Below are 18,903 nucleotides of genomic sequence, written 5' to 3'. Positions count from 1 at the left end.
CGCTCTCTGGACCTTTGGTGGAAAGTGGTGGACATCTTAGTGCTGGAAGACAGGCCTTGTGCTCTGGGCAAGTGGGCTGCAGTCTTGCTTTGCTGGGAGAAAAACCACAGTAGTCGCGGCTGGCCATGGGGTCTCAGTCCCCGGGGTCTTGGATCTGGGTGGGTAATGAACTTCCCCGAGGGTTGCAAGAATCCAGTTTTTGCTTTTGCTGCCTTCTCTGCACTCCGGGAAGGGGGAGAGATGACAAGAAGTAACATGTCTTTCGTGCCTACATGATGTGTTCTCATTTCTCGCAACCACCCTGTGAGCTTGAAGTAGCGAAACACCTGATATCTGGTGAGGAAGGTGAGGTTCAGACATCAGAGACGGTTTGTGTGTGCAGTGGCTGAGGTTGGATCCTGTTCCCGTCTGTCTCCAATTGTCTTCCCATCTCACTGGCCACTGGAAGCTGGCAAAGAAGCCCCCTAGTGGCCCCGTGGCCGAGTGGTTAAGTGCGCGCGCTCCGCTGCAGGCGGCCCAGTGTTTCGTTGGTTCGAATCCTGGGCGCGGACATGGCACTGCTCATCAAACCACGCTGAGGCAGCGTCCCACATGCCACAACTAGAAGAACCCACAACGAAGAATACACAACTATGTACCGGGGGGCTTTGGGGAGAAAAAGGAAAAAATAAAATCTTAAAAAAAAAAAAAGAAGCCCCCTAGACACGCCCCCCAGTTCCATTGAACCAGGTTTCTGCTTCCGAGCTCCCGGGGTGCAGGTACGGTAGCACGAGGGTGGCTAATGGTTTGTGACTGCTTACTGGATGCCTGGCACTTTTCTAAGAGCTTCACGTGTATTGATTCATTTAATTCTCACTCCCCTGTTAGCTACTGCTGTCCTCATCTTACAGAGGAGGAAACCGAGGCACAGAGTAGTTGGGGGGCTGGTCCAACGTCACGTGGCTAATAGTTGGGGGCATCAGGATTTGAACCCAGGTAATCTGACCCAGTGCCTGTGTTGTTGGGGGTCTGCCTTTCATCAAATATACACTTGTTAGTTCAGCATTCCTCATGCCTCCAAAGCAGCGAGGATGCAGCTAAGATGAAAGAAGAAAGGAAAACAGTAGTTTTATTGCAACTTGCTTCGGACTTTGTGATGGACAGTGGAGGCCATTCATTGACCAACTGCTTCAATTTTTGGCTCATTTGTTGATCTCCAGCGGCACTGAGTGGCCCTTTCTGCTACATTTTCTCCATTCTGCATTGGCTTCTAGTGCCTCTGCTCGAGGTCCACCTTCCATGGGCCCTCTCGGACTGGTGCGAGGCCAGCTGTTCTCCAGGGGCCACCAAGAAACTGACACTGTGAGCTGCAGATTACTCCATGGGCAAAAAACTGAAATAAACTTGGGAACCAAGATGGCGCAGGTCAACAACTTCTAAACAACGTCCTGTAAGTCACTGGTACTATGAAGCGAACCAAATGGTAAAAATCCAGCAGCTGCCCGAAGCTCTCTGTTGTGTTTACTAGGGTCTTGGCTGTTCATAAGGTGGCCCCAAGCCACGGCATCTTTGGGTACCGGGGATCAAGTGATCCCTGTATCAGGATGGAGTGAGGAAGAATTTTCACATTTGGTTGGAGTGGGAAGGCTTGCAGCAGGTCAGATCAGATGATATGACGATGATGATAATACCTGCAGAGACCAATTTCTGATGCCAAGCCATGTTCAAAGGCTTTTGTGTATATTAATCGTTAATCGTTCACCAATCCCATGAGATAGATGCTGTTATTATTTCCATTTTACAGATGAGAACATCTACTGTGTTAAATGTGCATGTACATTGTAATTTTAGGAACATTAACATACAAGAAATATCTAGAATCAAGGACATATGTTGCTTGGCTCGTGGGCTGGTGGTGCCAGTATTTGGCTTCTCTTTGGCGTACAGATGCCTCCTTATTAGCTGAAGTGTGCTGGGCGATACGACAGTTGGCATTTATTGAGTTATTACTGTATGCCAGACACGAGTCTAAGAAGTTTTTTGTTTTTTGAGGAAGATTAGCTCTGAGCTAACATCTGCTGCCAATCCTCCTCTTTTTTGCTGAGGAAGACTGGCCCTGAGCTAACATCTGTGCCCATCTTCCTCTATTTTATGTGGGACGCCTGCCACAGCATGGCTTGCCAAGTGGTGCATAGGTCCACACCCACAATCCGAACCAATGAACCCCGGGCCTTCAAAGTGGAACATGCGAACTTAACTGCTGCACCACCGGGCCAGCCCCGGCATGAAGTTTTTTAATCATCACAAAAAGATAGGTACTATGATTATGATTACACCTGATTTATAGATGAGGAGACTACGTCAGAGGGTAATATAACTTGTCCAAAGCCACCCCGTCAGTGCACGGCAAGGCCAAATTGGGCTCCTGAGCCGGGTTCTTCACCACAGTGACCTCTGCCTCTGAGCTCAGGCTCCTGAGACAGCTGGGAAAGGGAGAGTGGCATAGGGGAGAGACACCATTAGAGGACTCCACGTGGGGCAGAGGCTCTACTTCCTCTCAGGTGCCCTTGCCCAGGTAGCTCATCACTCTCTTTTGGCATCCATCCTGGTGTGGGATTAGAGGTTTTTTTTTTTTTTTTTTTTTTGTGAGGAAGATTGGCCCTGAGCTAAGATCTGTGCCAATCTTCTTTTATTTTGTATGTGGGATGCCGCCACAGCATGGCTTGATGAGTGGTGCTAGGTCTGCTCCCAGGATCCAAATCTGCAAACCCCAGGCCACCAAAGTGGAATGTGTGAGCTTAACCACTATGCCACTGGGCCGGCCCCTGGAGGTTGATTTTTATCAGTCCTTTGTAGGCTTCTGTTTGTAGCTGTGATCATCCCAGTAGTGAAGGAAATGGAGAAGGGCTCTGATATGAATCATAAAACATACGTGGGAAGGCATTTACAGGATCCAGGAGGCACATTTGCTCATTGACCCCACAGCAACCCTATGAGGTTCGTACTGAACGCTCATCTCCATGTTGCAAAGGGGGAAACTGTAGCCCAGGGAAGGTGGGCCATGGGTCCTCAGTCACACAGCAGGTGAGGGGCAGAGCTGAATTCAGGCCACATGTCTGTAAGGAAGGGCTGACTCCCTGGTGGAGACTCACCCCGTTCCCTGTCCAGGAGGGGCTGGAGACCCCTGCCCACACTCCTGGGCACTTCTTGTAGGGTCGGGTCTGCCAGTCTGCCGCTTTTCTCCTCCTCCTTTGCTGCCTCCACGCTCTCCTGTGCCTCAGCTTCCAGAGCTTTTCAGAATGACAGGGTGGGATTTTCCACCGCCCGGAACTGTTTTTCCTATTGCTTGTGCCTCCGAGCACCTGCTGAGCTGATGAGCTTTTGAAATGTCACTTGACTGTTTGAAGGGAGCTGTGAGTGGTTCGCCGGAACACACAATCCCAGCTGCCTCCCTGGGTGGGCGTTGGGGGCCCAGGCTCATGGTGGCCCCTCCTGCAGCCCAGCCCGCTCTGGGAGCAGAGGAGGCTGTGCCGCTGGCACAGGTACCATCGTCTGCCTGCTCATTTCTCTTCTCCTGGGCTGACAGTGGCTGTTTCTGTGCTGTGTTTCTCTTACACCATTGGTTGCATTTTTTGGTCCACTTTTGAGAATACAGTTAAATTTTTGACCCTTTTCTTTCTGGGTTTTCTTTTCAGAAAAATGCACACGTATACAAAATTACATATATAAGTTTTGGATTTTCATTGGAACACTTACACTCAGAGCCTCTTTGGACATATCCTGCCCCCCATACATCTACCTTGAAATCTAATTGATAAGTTGAGGGGCCAGCCTGGTGGTGTAGTGCTTAAGTTCACGTGCTCTGCTTTGGTGGCCCGGGGTGCACTGGTTCAGATCCTGGGTGTGGACCCAGCACCGCTCATCAAGCCATGCTATGGCAGCATCCCACATAAAACAGGGGAAGATTGGCACAGATGTTAGCTCAGCGACAGTCTTCCACAAGCGAAAAGAGGTAGAGTGGCAACGGATGTAAGCTCAGGGCCAATCTTCCTCACCAAAAATAAATAAATAAAAATTGAGTTCTCCCTTTCAGTTGAGGGCAAGTATGGAAAATTAAATTTTTGATTCTCTGACCCCCTTTTCTCTCCATTATTGTCCGTCAGAGGCCTGGCGGGAAAATATAGGCACACTCAAAGAGGTGACAGAGGAGAGTTTAATGAAGGTGTGTCACAGGGTTAAGAAGTGAAGGGAGAGTGAGGTACACTGGGCCACAGGAGGAAGCCCCTCTGTCTCAGTCCGTTTGGGCTGCTGTCACAGAACACCACAGACTGGGGGACTTACAAGTGACAGGAATTTATTTCTCATAGTCCTGGAGGCCGGAAGTCCAACTAGGTGCTGGCAGGTTTGGTGTCTGGTGAGGATCCGCTTTCTGGTTTATAGATTGTCATCTTCCCGCTGTGTCCTCTCATGGCAGAAGGGGTGAGGGAACTCTCTGGGGTCTCTTTTATAAAGACTCTAATTCTGTTTAGGAGGGCTCTACTCTAATCACCTCCCAAAGGCCCCACCCCCTAATACCATCGCAGTGGGGGCTAGGTTTCAACACAGGAATTTTCAGGGACATGGTCAGTCTAGGGCACCCTCCAGCCCCTAGCACTAAGGATACCAGGAGAGGGTTGCCCGGGAGAAGCTGTGACCTGTGGTGTAGAGACCCTCGGATGACCCAGATGACCCGGCAGGGAGGAAGGAAGGACACACAGGCTGCTACCATGTTTACCCTTCTCCTATGTCCTGGCTTCTGCTGGTATCTCCCAAGGGGCCAAAGGGCAAGGGAGCCTGGTTGACTCAGGCCATAGAGGTCAGTCTTGCAGGGCACAGATCCCAGTGGAAGAAGATGAGAAGTAATCTGAAGGACAGCCGGAGAATATTTAGCACACGGCCCTTCAGATTCTAAAATAACTTTTTTCCAGTAGATGGCACTTTCAAGAGTGCCAATAAGCAGCTTTGTCATCCCCAATTGCTCTCCCTGGGGATTGGGCATCGTGGAAATTGCTTAGCTGGTGCTACGGAGGTTTTATAATCCTATTAGTCACTGGAAACTTCCTGTTTTTTTCAGATGCTTATAAATCCAGTTTTCTAGGTCTTTTTTTTTCTATTTTCTTTGTGTGCCTGTTATTACAAGGCCACTTTGAAAGGCTCCATTACGCCTTGTGGTGATGAACCAGTATGCCTATGGTGTTATGTTCAAAGGTGGTTTTCCATTATCATATGATAGCCTGATGTATAGAAATGGGCATTTCTAGATTTTGCAAAACAGAGAAATTATGCGGGGAAGCAATTGAGAAATTACAAAGTCTTATGCAGTGTAAGGTATAATGAGGCACTGGGGGTAGCTGGCACCACCAAGCTCAGATCTGCTCCTGGCTCCTGCTTGCCCTTGTTCTGTGACCTTGGCCACCACCTCTAGGTATGAGCATCTCTATTTATAAAGTGGAATTTACCATTACTGACCAAGACACTCCTCAAGCAAACTTGAGTCAGCCTCCTCTGAGCCTCCTCATTTCCATTAGGCCTGGCCCTTGGTCCCTGTCCTGTCTTTGGCCTGCCTAGCCCAGTTTTAGCAAGAATTCTGCTAAGTCGGTTTAGAGAGAATCCCCTAGCCTTGATATCTGATGACCCTGGCTTGCCTTCAGCAGGAATCCTGTTCAGTCAGTTTCATAAGAATCCCCCTGCCCTTGATGTCTCCTCTTAGTCATCTTCCATCCATTGACCTCCTCACCCTGCTGCTTGACTAGAAATCCCCAACTGTCTTTGCTGTATTCAGAGTTGAGCCCCATCTCTCTCTTCTATTGCAATACTCCTGAATAAAGTCTTCCTTACTCTTTTAACAAGTGTCAGAATAATTTTTTTTTTTTTTTAGGAAGATTAGCCCTGAGCTAACTACTGCTGGTTCTCCTCTTTTTGCTGAGGAAGACTGGCCCTGAGCTAACATCCGTGCCCATCTTCCTCTACTTTATATATGGGATGCCTAACACAGCATGGCTTGTCAAGCGGTGCCATGTCTGCACCCAGGATCCAAACTGGCCAGCCCCAGGCCGCTGAAGGGGAATGTGCGAACTTAACCGCTGTGCCACTGGAATGGAATGTGCACACTAAATAATTTCTTATTTAATGTTACCCACCATAGAAACTTGGAATTGTTCAGACCCTCAAGGACCTCTGGTCCAGCCTCACCCTATGTTGAAGCCATGTGGAGCTTGCCATGAGGGGTCCAGCACCTCGCAGTGCCATGGATGAGGAGCCTATTCACCCGCTTGAGGCAGGTTCTCATTGTTAAGAAACCTGCTTCCACCTCAAGGTCAAAATCTGCCTTCACTTTTACTCATTGATCTCAATTCTGCCTTTCGTTGAAACCTTTCTTCATTAAGTGAATAAATTAGCTTCTTAAATTTTAGCCATCTTAATGAAAATAATTTTAGGCTGCATCTACATTGCATACACACCCCCGCCCCCTTTTTTTTGGTGAGGAGGATTGGCCCTGAGCTAACATCTGTGCCAGTCTTCCTTTGTTTTATGTGGGACACTGCCACAGCATGGCTTGGGGGCAGTGCCAGGTCCGCGCCCAGGATCCGAACCTGCAAACTCTGGGCCACCCAAGTAGAACCTGTGAACTTAACCACTGTGCCACTGGACGGGCCCCTGTATTGCCCTTTCTTGCGTTCTTTAACAGGATTCTGAGCCTGGTTGAACCTATGTTAACTCTGGGATATTGTTACTGTAGAAGGCTGTGTTACATTCATGCCCCTGGGGGTGGGCTCTGTGTGAACTCTGTCTTTATTCTGTAAACTCCCGGGTCTCTGCTCTTCTGCTTCTGATTGTAAATCCTTTGTTTCTTTCCTCTGCGGTTAGCTTTTGCTGACACCTTGTTTCATACAGGTTTATAAATGATGCTTTTGCTGACACCTTGTTTCATACAGGTTTATAAATGATGCGCTTCTTTTTCTTTCGTGGAATAAAATGCATAGGCTCTGTGAAAGCTGTTTGTCACTCAGATGTCTTTTTTATTTTTTAAATTTCCAGGTTGATGGCTCTGTTCGAGGTGTTAATGTTATCAGAAGCCTGACCTCCACATGGTGAGCAGTTTACTCTCTGTCTGCTTTGAAGGACTTGCTAGGCCCATCAAGGGTCTATAAATACATTTGCTTTTCCATTTGTTTGTTATATACCCCTAAATCTGTGCCTGTGGCTGCTGATTTTCACCTCCTCTTCTTTCTGCAATGCCTCATTCTTAAGTATGTTTGAAAAGCAGCGACTTCTATAGGATCAAAACAACCAAAGTCATTTGCTTGAAGAAGAATTTTAGGATGAGGATTTAAAAAGAAAATCAGATTTCTTTTAAATATTTCAATATGACTCCCTGAAAAGATAAAAATTCTTTGTGTTACACATCAACACCATACTATTATCATATGTAAGAAATGAACAATAATTCATTTCTTAATATCACTGAATATTCATGTTCAGATTTCTTGATTGTCTTATATTTTTTCATAGTCGGTTAAAAATACCTCAGGGTAATCAAAGAATTTAAACAAGGTCCACACATTGCATTTGGTTGATGTATCTCTTAAGTCTCTCTCTTTTTTTTTTTTGAGGAAGATTAGTGCTGAGCTAACATCTGCTGCCAATCCTCCTCTCTTTTGTTAAGAAAGACTGGCCCTGAGCTAACATCTTATGCCCATCTTCCTCTACTTTATATGTGGGATGCCTGCCACAGCATGGCTTGTCAAGCAATGTTAGGTCCTCACCCGGGATCCAAACCGGCGAACCTCGGGCTGCTGAAGCAGAACGTGTGCACTTAACCCCTGTACCACTGGGCTGGCCCTTCTTAGCTGCCTTTTAATATATGGTTTTCCTGTCCTTCTCTTGTTTCTCTCTTGCAATATATTTGGTCAAGAAGCTGGAATTTTTGTCCTGGGAGTTCCCTGCGTGTAGATTTCGCTGCCAACGTCCCTGTGTTATCATTGAACATGTTTCATTGTCCCCCACATTTCTTATAAACTAAAGGCTTCATCAGATTTAGGTTCAGATTTTGGGGCAGGAATATCTCATAGATGATGATGTAACTTTTATCAGGTGACACATTCTGTCCTTTTCTGAAACCTTAATATTGACGGGTGCTGTTAATCTGAGCATCCATTATTAGGGAGCCCATCAGTTTTTTCTGTCCTGGTTTTAGCAGCCGTTGATGACCCATAATGGATGCCTAGATCCCTTCTTTATTTAGGGGGTACAAAAAGGTGATATTCTTGTTCTGTTATTTCTTCTGCATTTTATTAGCTGGAAAATTTCTATAAAGAAGAACTGTATTTCAACATTTTTTTTATTACCTTGAGGCACAGTTTGTATATAGAAGGCAGAATAATGGCTTGCTTCTTTCTTTTTATTTACCAGAATAATGAATTAGTTCCATATTATCCTTCCCAGAGGATAAGTGAATTTTTGAAGAAAGACATTATTATGAACTCTTGGATTCTTAATATGTTTGACATTGGGGTAAGGATTTGGTAGAAACAGTAATGAAAATAGCCTCTTCTTTTAGATGTCTAAATTCTAGTTGATAAATGCTTCTAGAAAATAAGAGAAAGGAGGGAAGGGAAGATGTGGTGTGAAAAAGTAAGATACTAGAAACCTATAAGCATAGTTGAATGAGGATGGAAGTAGGGTAAAGAATTCACACCCTTTGCTTTGGCGGCCCGGGGTTTCGCCGGGTCGGATCTTGGGCCCAGACATGGCACCACTGGTCAGGCCCTGCTGAGGTGGCGTCCCACATGCCACAACTAGAAGGATCCACAACTAAAATATACAACTATGTCCAGGGGGATTTGGGAGAAAAAGCAGAAAAAAAGGAGATTGGTAATAGTTGTTAGCTCAGGTGCCAATCTTTAAAAAAACAAAAAGAATAAAGATGCTAAAAATAAGAGATGAAAAAAAAATAGGGACCATTTGAGAAAGAGAGGAGTGAGGGGTGGTGAGGGAGGTGATGGGTTGTTGAGGAGTGTGTTGGGATAAGGTTGCATAGGGCCTTGCAGGCCACTGGAAGTACTTTGGGGCCATTGCATGGACATGATCATACTTATTTTTTTAACATGAGAATATACTGTTGGGGGGAAGGATCAAGGGCAGAATCAGTGAGACCAAGTAGGAGGTCACAGTGACTGGGGTGCTGGGGACGGAGCTGGTGAGCAGCAGCCACATTCTTGATACGTTTTGGAGGTAGAACCGAAAGAATTCGCTGATGGATGGGGTGTGAGGTGTGAGAGAGGAGGAGGTGTCCAGGACAGGAAAGAGCCACTGTATTTGGGGGATGAGAGGTAACGGTGGTGGACCTTGGCTGCTCCAGGCTCCCCGGGCCCCGCCTTGCCCTTCAGCAGGTGGGAGGAGTTCAAGGCTGGGGGTAAGAAGGCTTGTCTACTGAGCTCTTCATTCTTGAGTGGTCTGTGAGTTGCTGGACGGGTTCATTCCATGGGTTCATTCCCTGGTGGACCAGTCACCTCTTTCAACTCGGTGACCACAGCCTGCACCCCTAGCCCTGCCTAGTGCCAGCCACAAAAATGGCCAGGGTTTGGGGAGGTCACTACTGAATCTCTAATGGACACCCGACTCAGAAGACAAGCCCTCTGATGGAATAGAAGCTGCTTCTGTGAGGGAGAAATGCTTGTATCTTGAGAACAAAGGTGGCTGAGAACTCATTCCTCCCTTGCGTATCTCTAATAGAGTTGGTTTTGGTCTTAAAGAATACTCTTGGGCGTGATGGGCTATGCTCCGTGTCTTGGAGGTAGTTTCAGATCCACCAGATCTCTTTGCTTATTCCTGCGGTTTTCTTACAGGAGTGTCTTAAGCGTGCTTTGCTTCACCCCTCCTTCCTTGCACTCCGAGGGATAGAACAGGGGTAGGCAAATTACAGCCCACCGGCCTGTTTTTGTAAATAAATTTTTATTGGAACGCAGCCACATCTATTTGTGATTATTACCTATGGTTACTTTCATACTCCGATGGCAGAGTTGAGTAATTGCCTGTACAAAGCCTGAAATATTGACTCTTTGGCCCTTTACGAAAAGAAAGTTTGCTGATCTCTGGGTTGGAAGATAAGCAGAGGATGAATAAGGCTCTTAGCACGTGGGTCACACAAAATATTCGTGGTTTGTCACTGAAATGCTGCTCAGCCTTGGTAGATGTGAGTGTGAAATTCTGTGGCTCACAAATTGTGCCTTAAAATCATTAAAATAGTTTTCTTTTTCTTTATTCATTCTTCTACACATTAGATGACATTATCGTTTATAGTTGATAGGAGATATAATTCAGCATGGTTAGGGTCACATTAATGATGGTGTCATTTTTACTGGGCAGATGGTTGAATATTAATAACCCTGAAGTTCAGTGTTTAAGTCCCGCTTTGCATACCATCTTCCTTGGAGACTGTAAAGCTTTCTCTTCCATCTGAGTGTACTAGTATGTCATTTGTTTTGCCTTTGTGTGAGCAAGAATTCTCATTTTTTCAATGAATGCCTCATGCTAAGGATTTTCAAAATAAGTACCCTTGCAGTTTTTCCCCCCTAAATGGAACTCAGTTAGTTTTATCTAAGCTGTTCCTTTTGTCTTGGGCTATTATTGTGTGTTACATTATTATGGCTGTGGAATTCTTTTTGTAGAAAAAAATTGAAATAGATTTAAAATAGGAAGGACTTTTCTTTCTTAATTGCATTTTAGTGTAATAAAATCCAGAGTGCAATTGTTAAAAATGGTAGAAGGGAAGAATTAAAACAATAAAATTGCTTGGCATAGCTCCTGTTTCATAATATTCGGATATAATTGGTATTATAATGTGTAATTAACAAACTTTCACTAAAGTTGAAGCTTAAGTTTGGGCGGGCAGGGCACCTTTTAGGACGCAGTGACGTCTGAATTAGCTCTTATGGTAGCATTTCAGAACCTGTGCACACATTGTGGCATCTTCCTACCCGCCTCGTTAGTTGTTTTTTTTTTGAGGAATGTTAGCTCTGAGCTAACATCTGCTGCCAATCCTCCTCTTTTTTGCTGAGGAATACTGGCCCTGAGCTAACATCCATGCCCATCTTCCTCTACTTTATATGTGGGACACCTATCGTAGCATGGCTTGCCAAGCGGTGCCATGTTCTCACCCAGGGTCCGAACCGGTGAACCCCGGGCCGCTAAAGCAGAATGTGCAAACTTAACCGCTGTGCCACTGGGCCAGCCCCTCGTTAGTTGCTTTTTTGTGGTAGAGACAGACAGTAAACTAAGGGCTTGGGACAGAGAGTCCCAAGTGTTGGGAGCAACACTTGACCAGCCACCCATGCCTATCCTGGGTTGGTCAGGGAAGAGAGCAGAAGACAAACTCCCGAATACAGGCTGTGGCTTTAGCTCAGGCTGCAGGGTCATTTCCTGGAGTAGATCACGTGGAGGACCTTTTTTGCCCTGGTGTCCGGTTAGCCTGGGGCTTATGCTTAAAACAGGCTGAGAAGCCTCCTTCACTCATTTTCTGGACCCACCCCCGAGCCTGGCCCCATGGATGTTATTGCAGCTATGGCCAGGAATGATGGGTCCAAGGAAAAAGAGGGGAAGGGAATACATCCCAGGCTCAGGGCTTGAGCCTCAGTTTCCCCATGGCCCACGTTAGCTCCCTGAGGATTGGGAGACCAGAACATGCAAGAATGCAAATAAAAGTACTGGCAGAGAACATTCCAGACAGATCTGGCTTTTATTCGCTACTCCTTTGGTTCAAGAGTTCCTTGGCCATGTCCTGCCATGTCCAGGCTCTTCTCAGAGACACGGTTGTGGGTGCCATTCATCGCCCCCTGGTGGAGGGAGTTACTCTGTGTGACTGTAGAGAGGCTGATGTCAAAACACCCGCCCCACAGCTTATCTTTTGAAAGCGTCATGTGGGGAGGATGGGGAGGCAACATTGCCCAGTACACTTATTTGAATGAGGCTACTGCTTAAAAATTTGGAGCCTCTTCTCTGGAAATAGCTTTTAAAGTCTCTAGCGTATTCTTTGGAATATCTTTATCAGTTTCTCTTTTTGGGCCGTTTTGATTTTCGGTAAAATTCTTAAGGCAGTTGCCTCTCAATTGGTTTTCTACTTCCATTCTTGTCTGCATAATGTCCATTCCCCAGAGTGTAGCTAGAGGATCTGAATTGCAATCAAATCTCTTTACTCCTCTGCTTGGAACTTCCAGTGGCTTCCTATTCCCATGGGTGTGAAAACCAGACTTGAAGCCAGACTTCCTGCCTGGCTGCAAGGCCTCAAGTGATTTGTCGACCCCCCCCCCCCCCATTTCCTCTTAACTTCAGGCACTTCCCATACCTTCTTTCTGGGACTAGAACACAGCGGCCTCAGGCTTCCTCCTGCGTGCCTGGAATACTCTTCCTCCAGCTCCACCTGGCCAGCTCTTCACTTCCTGCAGGGCTTTGCTCTAATGTCACTTCACCAAACAAGCCCCCTCCACACACACTGTCCCCAGCCCCCTCCTCACCCCCCACTACACTGCTCTAGTCTCGTCATCATACTCAGGCCATCAGAACCCTCTTTCTTATTCACTGGTATGTTCCTTTAGAGCAAAGGGTTGCCAAGGTCACCTGTGGCCCGTTGCCTTGATCAGAGGCTGCCGCCACAGCGTAGCTGCCCTCATTCAGATAAGTCTGCTATGCAGGGTACATTGCTCGGTTGAATAGCGTCTTATAAATAGTTCCCCAAGATGACTACACTGAGGGAAGAGTTCAGATTCGGAAAAATGTGTTCTGATCTATCTTGATAACCAAACCAAACCAAGACAGTTTCTTTATCAAAGCTCATGTGTTGGATTGGCCCACAGTGCGGAGGCTCATGACGTGGGACATCTACTATCTCCCCGTAGTGTGAGACCGCAGCACAGTACAGTTTCACTTGAGTAACAAGGAGATTCGTGTCGATCAGAGTCTCTCAACCTCACAGCTGCCAACACTTTGGGCTGAATCATTCTTCGTGGTACAGGCTGTCCTGAGTGCTGTAGGACGTTTAGCAGCGTCCCCGGACTCTGCCCATTAGATGCTAGGACACTGCCCCAGTTGCGACAACCGGTGTCTCCAGACACTGCCAAACGTCCCTAGGGAGGGAGGAGTAAAATCTCCCTTGTTGGGAACCACTGGTCTAGAAACACCTCCTTGCTCCAGATTCTAGCATTAACATTTTATACCATCTTTTATTATTTATCCATCAGTGTGGATCACATTTGCAAGTGTATAAGAAAGCGCTTTGAAACAATAGCATGTTACTCAAATTTGGATCGTGTTGAAGACTGAAGTTGTGTTTTATCGTCTCCATTTGTGGTCTCAGTGTCTTTGTCGTTGACCTGAGTTTTGCCTTCATCATTTAGGACCTCTTTTCCCCTCTAACAAAGGAGGCGGCTCTTCTTTGCTAATGTATTGTGTTAGGTTGATGCTTAAAATCACAGTCTTCGCTGGAAGGAATCTTGAAGGATCTTTGAGGAATAAATGTCCAATTAATGTCAACGTCATCATTGTTATCTTGGTCTTCCCGTTATGCTAAAGATGAGGAAACTAAAGCCCAAAGAAAGACGGTGAGTCACCAGAGTTGTGGTTAGTGGTAGAGCCATGACCTTGTGAGTGTTTCTGGGGAATTTTCTTGGACTTTGTGTTCTGTGTGTGTTGATGCTGTGATTTGCAGAGCTCTCTGGGACTCTGATCTCACCCGCAAGAGCCCTGCTGGAGCCTGGCCATGAAGTGCCACTGTCCTAGGCTGGTGAAGGATTTGCTAACAGAGAGCTTTAAAAAAGATCATCAGGGAGGAGATTAGGGGAGTCAGAGAAAGGGAGGGACGGAAGAGTACCTTAAAGGGCATAGACATTTAACTGAAAAGGGACAACTGTGTGCGAAAAACAATGCAAAGGAAATAAAAAGAGGAGGGAGGAGGGAATCCTGGATAAAGGAACTGAAAAATCCAGTCAACCAAATGCCATGTGTAGATCTTAGATCTTGATTTGAACAGACCAACTTTGTGTGTGTGTGTGAGTGAGTGAGTGAGAGAGAGAGAGAGAGAGGAGAAAGAGAGAGAGAACATCAGAGACATTTATAAACTAAATGGATAATTGGTAGCATAGAAGAATTTTTGGGGGGCTGTAAAAATAGTATTGTGATTATGTTTCAGAAAAAAGTCCTTTTCTTTTAGCAATTAAAGTATTAGCATATTAAAGTATTTGTGGATGGTATAATCTGATGCTTGAGATTGTCTTCAAAATAAATAATCCTGTATGGGAGGATCATAGTGAAATAAGATTGAATAGTTGAAGCTGGATTATAGGTACATGGAGATTATGTAACCATAAGAAAAATTTCCATAATAAAAAGTTAAAAAAATTAAAAGCTGACCAACTTTGGTAAATTTCAAACTTCTTTGAAATAAGAATAAATAATAATAAACAGCTTGAGACATTTGTCAATTTTTTAATCTTATGTTTTTTTTTAAAGATTGGCGCTTGAGCTAACATCTGTTGCCAATCTTCTTCTTTTCCTCTTCTTCTTCTCCCCAAGGCCCCTAGTACATAGTTGTATATTCTAGCTGTAGGTCCTTCTAGGTGTGCTGTGTGGGACGCTGCCTCAGCATGGCTTGATGAACGTTGCTAGGTCCGCGCCCAGGATCCAAACCGGGGAAACCCTGGGCTGCCAAAGCAGAGTGCATGAACTCAACCACTCGACCACGGGCCCGCCCCTAATCTTATTTTAAAGAGACTCTTCCAAGCCCAGTTTTCCCGCAAAAGTCCCTTTGCCCTGAGTGATAGGCAGATGTGGCAACAGGAGCTGGAGGAAGCTTGCCCTCACCAGGTCAGCAGTGAGGCTGCCCCTCCTCACACATTTCGCTGCTGGCTTCTACCAGCTCTCGTCTTCTCTGTGCCAGCAGAGAACCTCTGGTGTCCCCGGAGAGTTGTGGTGCTCCTGGGAAAGACACATGAGTATTGACATGCTCATGACAATCCCTCCATCCCTTCTGCCCCCTCCCAGAAGTGATCTGTGGACCAACTTATTTTTTTTCCACATTTATTTTATTTAAATATCGTATGAGTAATATATGCTTTTTGTAAAAACCATGCAGAGTAAAAATGAAAGTTCTCCTTCTTTCTCTCTCCTCCTATCAATTTCATTGACCTTTCTAGAAGTAACCATTAGTGATAAAATGATGAGTATCTTTTTAGGTCTTTTTTTGTTATTAGCACCATGTCAGAGTTTTGTGTTTTTCTAATCAAAAAAAAAAAATTTTTAAGCGGTCACAGGAATTTGAGAGTATAGTTTAGAGAACTTTCTTTTCCCCACCTGCAACTCCTCCCTTCTCTGGAACCACTTGGGAGTAAGTTACCGACGAACCCCAGCACCCTGGAATTCTTAGGCCTGTTTCCTACCGCCATGGCATTCTGTGCACGATCACAATATAGTCACTGGTATCAGGAAATTAACATCAACACGTTGCCAACTTCTAATCCTCAGGCCCAAGTCACATTTTGCCTATTATTCCCGTAATGTCTTTTCTACGCAAAAAGATCTAGCTCTGAAAGATATGTTGCATTTACTTGTCATGTCTCTGAGCACCTGTTATGAGCTATGCCTTGTTCTAAACCCTTGGAATTTATCAGCCCAAAATATAGACAAAAATGTGTCTTTGTGGAGCTTGCATTCTAGCAGGGGAGACAGAAAGCCAATAAACACAACAAGTACTTAATCTTGTAGGTTGGTAGCAGGAGTGAAATGCTACAGATAAAGGATAGCAGGGTGCAAGGCGATTGCACTGCAATTTTAAATACATTGGTCAGGACTGGTCTGATGAGAGGGGGCTTTTGGGCAAACACTGGAAGGAAGTGTGGATATTAAGGAAGAACATTCTGGAAAGAGGTTATAAGAGCCAGTGCCAAGGCTGTGAGGAGGGGGCATCCCTCTGTCTGAACAGGGAGCGGGCTAGTAGAGAAGGGCTCAGTGAGGTGAGTAGGCCAGGTCATTCGATCTTTGTAGGGCAGTTAATTTTTTTCCCTTTTTTGGCTATTTCCATTTTAACCCATGGACACACCTTCATTCTATTACTGCTCTTTCATCCGATGACTTTCCCTAGACCCCACCTTTTCCTAATATTTCTTGACATCCCCCCACTGAAGTTCTCTCTGGTCTTGATGGGTGAGACTTGGGACTCTGGTTTAGTTCATCCTCCTGGCCACTTTCTATCTGACTCTTCTTTAACTTTTCCCTGGCCCGTCTTCTTTCCTCCCTTGCTCATGGCTTTGCCTTTCTTAGCACATTCTGCCTTTGTGCTTACTCTAGAGCAGGTTTTGTTCGAAGCGCTTAACGGTTACTAACTAATTTAATCATCAGGAGCGAGCTTGGGCGATGGGCACTATTGCTTTGTCTGTTTTATGAGTGATGACATTGAGGTACCGAGAGAATGCGTAACTTGCCGGTGGTCCCACAGCTAGGAAGTGCTGGGGCCCAGTCCCTGGCCATTTGCTTCCAGCATGTGGGCTCTTAGCCACTGTGTGATGGACACGTGTCCGTAGCTGACCTCCCTCCTGAGCTTCAGCCCAATCACTCCACTTTCTCAGGGATGCATAACAAATAACTACAAATGCAGGGTCTTAAAACAACACACACACTTAGGAGCTCACGGGTCTGTGAGTCAGGAGTCTGGGCAGTTTCGTGGGTCGTAAGGTTATAATTTAGCTGTTGCCCAGGCTGCATTCTCATCTGGATGCTGGTCTGGGGAAGAAGCTGCCTCCAGGCTTGTTGCTGGTATAGGGAGAGTTCATTTCCTTGCGGTTATGGGACTGAGAGCTCTGGATTCTTCCTGGCTGTTAGCTGGACGCTGTCCTTACCTCGTAGCGGCTGACCACATGTCCTGAGACAGGGGCCCCTCCATAGGCAGTTCACAACCTGGAAGTTTGTCTGCTAAGAGGGAGTCTTATAGAATGAAATGTAGCCACTGGAGTGACATCCCATCAGCTTTGCCATATTCTCTTGGTTAGAGTCAAATCACAGGTCCTGCCCACATTTGATGGGAGGGGCTGGGGTCCCCTTAGGATGTGCCCTCCATAGGATGGCTCACTGATCTGGAAAATTCACCCTGAAACCAGAACTCACCATTTTCCCTCTTCCCAATTCCTGATGTCTGTTAGCATTACGTCTGGTCTTCCAGCCACCAGATTTTTAGCCTGGCCATTAACAATTGATATCTCTCTTTCTTTGTCATTTCCATCATTCTTTCACTTACTAAGTCCTCTCAAATTTTCCTGGAAGTGTCCTTTGAAATCTATCTTCCTAATCACTGACTTTTGTACCTCTCTCTCTCTCTCTGTTTTTGTCTTTCTCTGACACACACTCACATACACCCAGCCACCCACCCACACACACAGGTATTGGGTTTCCCCTAGAGTCTAATGTTAACCTAATTTTCCAGCCTTTTCCTGATGTTGTCTCCTGTTTCCTGGGTTGTCTCCCTTCTGCATTTCTGCCCTGTTGGTTCAGAGCTCTTGTCCCCCAGGGATGTCTTCAGTGCCCCCTCCAGCTGTTGCCAGCAGTGTTCTTCCCACCTCGCCCAAGCATCCTGGATTGCCCCTCTCTCTGAGCTCCACTTATACCTGTGCTCTTCACCTGGCTTCATGCTGGAACCATCAAGGTCACTTGAATTGGATTACTCAACCGTGTCTAGACTTGGCTAACTTCCCTGTACACAGAATTTTTTTTTTTTATTAAAGTAATGTTGGGTGAATTATCTGAATTAAAATGCTCATGAGAAAAATATGATATAGTAAATCAAGTATGCTCTTTGGCTGTCTGAGTACCCCTGGATGCCTGTCCCTTTGGCTGGCTCTGCCTCAGGTTGGGCACCCCAGACATCCGCAGGCGTGGTTGATGGCCAGCACCAGAATGCCTGTGGCCCAGTTGACTGGCCGCACCTTCTGCTCGAGGCCTGATTTATGCACAGCTCAGAGCTACAAACCTCTCTGCGCTGTCATACAGGTGACAAGGCCTCTCCTTGCATGTGGGGCCTCAGCCCTATCCATCTTGCGTGAACTTTTTTCCTGTTAAATTCTCAGTTTGGCTTCTTAGCTTAATTGACTTCTGGATGGATGAGGTGCTGGTTAATGAAGTCTGAAGCCCACAGGGACGGTTTTGATGAACTCTCAAGGAGGGGAGAGGGCCACCATGTCCCCCTTGGCCCCTCTGCAGGTCAACACTGCTCTTTGTCGGGGTCTTTTGGGTGCCTGCTGTGTGCTCTGCACTTTCCAAAGCCCTGGGAAGCCAGAGGCAGAGAGGAAGCACCGGTTCTGCCTTGAAGGAGCTTAGATCTGAGTGGGAAGCGGGGTACCCGGGAGAAAAAGCGGACTTGGAGGAGGAACCGCCGTGGTTCCTGCTTCCTGCAGGGAGTTGAGCACGCTTGTTGGAGAAGATCTAGGCCTCGCTTCTCTGGAATAGGAGAGAAGCCCGTTGTTTATGACAGGGAATTTGGAAAGGGCCCTTTAAAGGAAGTGACTTGGGGGGATTGCCATCTTTTGATAGGATTTGGAGTTGTCTTATGTATTCTGGGAAGGACGGAATGGAGTCCCGCCTCTGCCTCATAACAGCCGGTAGGGGAGAGGGCAGCTGTGCTCCCCAGGGGCAAGCAGTCCTGTTCTCTGCAGCTGCATTCTCCTCCACCCGCTCCCTCCGTCATCCCTTCAGTTTGGTTTCAAGGGGAGGGGCAGGGCTGCCTATGTGGTTGCTGCCTGATAACAGACTGGTTGCCCAGAGGAAGTCCCCCAGGCTCCACACACCTTCCTTCTTTTTTTGAAACCTGCCAGACATTTGCTTTTCTGCCTGATCTCATCAGGCCCAGGC

The 18,903-nt window shown here is 46.4% G+C and overlaps 1 protein-coding gene across 3 annotated transcripts in view; it reads left to right on the top strand.

The window, feature by feature from the left end:
- The window catches only part of TIAM1 (TIAM Rac1 associated GEF 1), a 359,691-nt gene that overhangs the window by 74,998 nt on the left and 265,790 nt on the right, over positions 1–18,903 (top strand). For 2 of the 3 annotated variants that reach the window (XM_014866485.3, XM_070488753.1), the window contains exon 2: positions 7,057–7,109. The exons of the other annotated variant lie outside the window; for it this stretch is intronic. The gene's annotated coding sequence lies outside the window, so the exon portion shown is untranslated. The remainder of the gene's footprint in view (positions 1–7,056; positions 7,110–18,903) is intronic. 3 annotated transcript variants of the gene reach the window in all.

Source organism: Equus asinus, chromosome 18 (genome assembly GCF_041296235.1).
Source record: "Equus asinus isolate D_3611 breed Donkey chromosome 18, EquAss-T2T_v2, whole genome shotgun sequence".
Classification (NCBI taxonomy): domain Eukaryota; kingdom Metazoa; phylum Chordata; class Mammalia; order Perissodactyla; family Equidae; genus Equus; species Equus asinus.
The sequence above is the reverse complement of the archived record's forward strand: the minus strand, read 5'-3'. Positions and strand labels throughout refer to the sequence as shown.